Genomic DNA, 2,814 nt, shown 5'->3' with positions numbered 1-2,814 from the left:
ATGTTCTGTGTGCTCTCCTGGGCCCCCAGGTCCTTCTGCACCTTCACTCCCCACCACCTCCTGCTCCTGCATGGCCTGGCAAGCAGAATAGGGGGTGGGAAAGGAAAGGACAGATTTTTCTTCCCTGGTGCCCACGTCCTCTACTGTGGCTTTGCTCTGGCCAGAGCAATGATTCATGCAGGCTCGTTTATCCTGGAGGATAGCTTTGAGGGTTCTTTGGAGCCCACATTGCTGGGAAGGGCTCACTCTGGGGTTTCCTACCCTGACAGAGACTCCTCTTGTTGGCTGTCTGGGGCACCCCACTGGTAGTGAGGACCACTTCACTGGGTAACGCTCCCTCCTGCCCTACCCCACAGCCCTCTGGACAAAGTCCCTTCTGAGCAGCCCCTGGGCATCTTCTTCACCTGGGTCTTCTGTGGGTTCCCCAGAAGTCCTGGCCAGCTCATTGCTGACGTGATTCACCCTATGCAGCCGCATCCACTGACCCCATCACCCAGCAGCCAGCCAGGCCAGCATCTCGCCTGAGGCTTTCCCAAGCAGAGGTCTCGCCCAGCCTTTGAGTTCCTTCCACCCCCAACCCCTGAATCCAGGAGACACAGCTCAAATTCTTCAAGTGGACTCCCTGAAACCCCCACTGACCCAGTCAACCTTTGGGGAGGGGAGGCACCCCAGGCAACTCCCATCATGGGGAGTGCCACAGCACCCCAACAACTGCCCCTAGAGAAAGCCTCCCTCTGCCTTCCAACGGCTCCTGTTGGCATGTCTCCTGTCTCTGCTGTGGGTGGGAGGTGAGGTCTCCTATGGTTTCTAAATTAGTTCTTAACCAAGGCGGCTGAAAGAACTGCTTTAGATGGTCTAGCACCTTGTTTTGGAATGTGGGTGCAGTTAGCAGCCCTGTGAAACTGAATCAGAAACCTGGTGTTTGAAAAATAACACATAGAGAACAAACTTGTGGTTACCCGTGTGTGTGTGTGGTGGGGGAGGGGCAATATAAGGGTAGGGGAGTGGGAGGTACAAACCGCTAGGTGTAAGATAGCCTCAAGGATGTGTTGTATAACACGAGGATTACAGCTAATATCTTGTAATAACTGTAAATGGAAAGTCACCTTTAAAATTGTATTACAATTTGTTTAAATAAAATTTTATTTTGAAGTAATTTCAGACTTGGAAAAAAGTTGCAAAAATAATACCAAGAATTCTGTTATCTAGTATGTTAACATTTTTTTACTTCATTTGCTTTTTCATTCTCTCTCCTTTTCTTGTTCTCCTGAAGCATTTGGGAGTAAATTACAGAGTTCATGACCTTGCACTCACTCAAACTCTTCAGTGTGATCTGAAAATAAGGACATTCTTTTCTACAACCACAGTACAATGATCAAAGTCAGGAAATTAGCTTTGATACAATGCCATTAACTTATCTAAGGATTTCTTCAAATATTCATTTGTCTCACTAGTATCTTTTATAGAAAAAAAAAAAAGATCCAATCCAAGACGTATTGTCTTCAACTGTCACGTCTTATTTAATCTCCTTTGATGTGAAACAGTCCCGCAGTCTTTCTTTGTCTCCCATTTTAAAAGAGGACAGGCTGCTTATTTTATAGAAGGGCCCTCAATCTGGGTTTATCAGATGTGTCCTCATGATATGATTCATCGGATACATCTTCAGCAGGGACACCACAGAGGTGACACTGTGTTCTCAGCAAATCATCTCAGGAGGTACACATGTCAATTTACCCCATTACTGGAGGTTTGTTGTTTGTTCAGTCACTCAGTTGTGTCCAACTCTTTGTGACCCCATAGACTGTAGCACGCCAGGTTTCCCTGTCCTTCACTATCTCCTAGAGCTTGCTCAAACTCATGTCCATTAAGTCGGTGATGCCATCCAACCATCTCATCCTCTATCGTCCCCTTCTCCTCCTGCCCTCAATCTTTGCCAGCATCAGGGTCTTTTCTAATGAGTCAGCTCATCACATCAGGTGGCCAAAGTATTGGAGCTTCAGCTTCAGCATCAGTCCTTCCAATGAATATTCAGGACTGATTTCCTTTAGGATTGATTGGTTTGACCTCCTTGCAGTCCAAGGGACTCTCAAGAGTCTTCTCCAACACCACAGTTTAAAAGTATCAGTTCTTTGGCGCTCAGCTTTATGGTCCAACTCTCATATCCATACATGGCTACTGGAAAATGACAAACACTGTTATAACAAGCACCCCAATTATGCATAAGTGTTTTCCTATTGTTGGAGGTGTATCTTCAGGGGAGATTCCCAGAGGTGGAATGGCTGCTTCAAGGTAAGGGCATACGCAGTTTCATTTAATAGCTGTGTGATTTTTCAAGCTTTTCATGATTCAGAAATAGAGAAAAGCCACCAGAGGCAGGAGTGAGAGGGAACAGAGAAGAGGGCAGAAGACAGAATGGACAGGAACCAGCCTCCCTGGGGACTGCACCACTGCACTGGATCCCAGAAGCCTCTCTGGTACCTAGCTTACCTGGGAACTTTCAGAAGCCCCTCTTACCTCATTCTGGACTGTCAGGAAGCATTTAACAAGAGGCTTCCTGTGTGCTGTTTTGGATCTGTCATGAATCTTCTGTTCCCTATTAATTCCTGAATATTCAGGAATTAAGAGAAGTGGCAAATCTCTCCCAGGGCTGAGAAATGCATGCATTTCCTTCGTTAGTTTTTCCATACGGTGATAAGTAGCTATTTACGACTCTCTTCCTTTTTATGAGCCATATGGTAAAAGTGATTGTTTACAACTCTCTCTCTTTGATATGGATTGCCTTATGTTTCCTTGATAATTTGTAAGTCTGGACTT

The sequence above is a fragment of the Bison bison genome, unplaced genomic scaffold, assembly GCF_000754665.1.
Source record: "Bison bison bison isolate TAMUID 2011002044 unplaced genomic scaffold, Bison_UMD1.0 scf7180017864468, whole genome shotgun sequence".
In the NCBI taxonomy this organism is placed as follows: domain Eukaryota; kingdom Metazoa; phylum Chordata; class Mammalia; order Artiodactyla; family Bovidae; genus Bison; species Bison bison.
Note: the sequence above shows the minus strand (reverse complement) of the source record.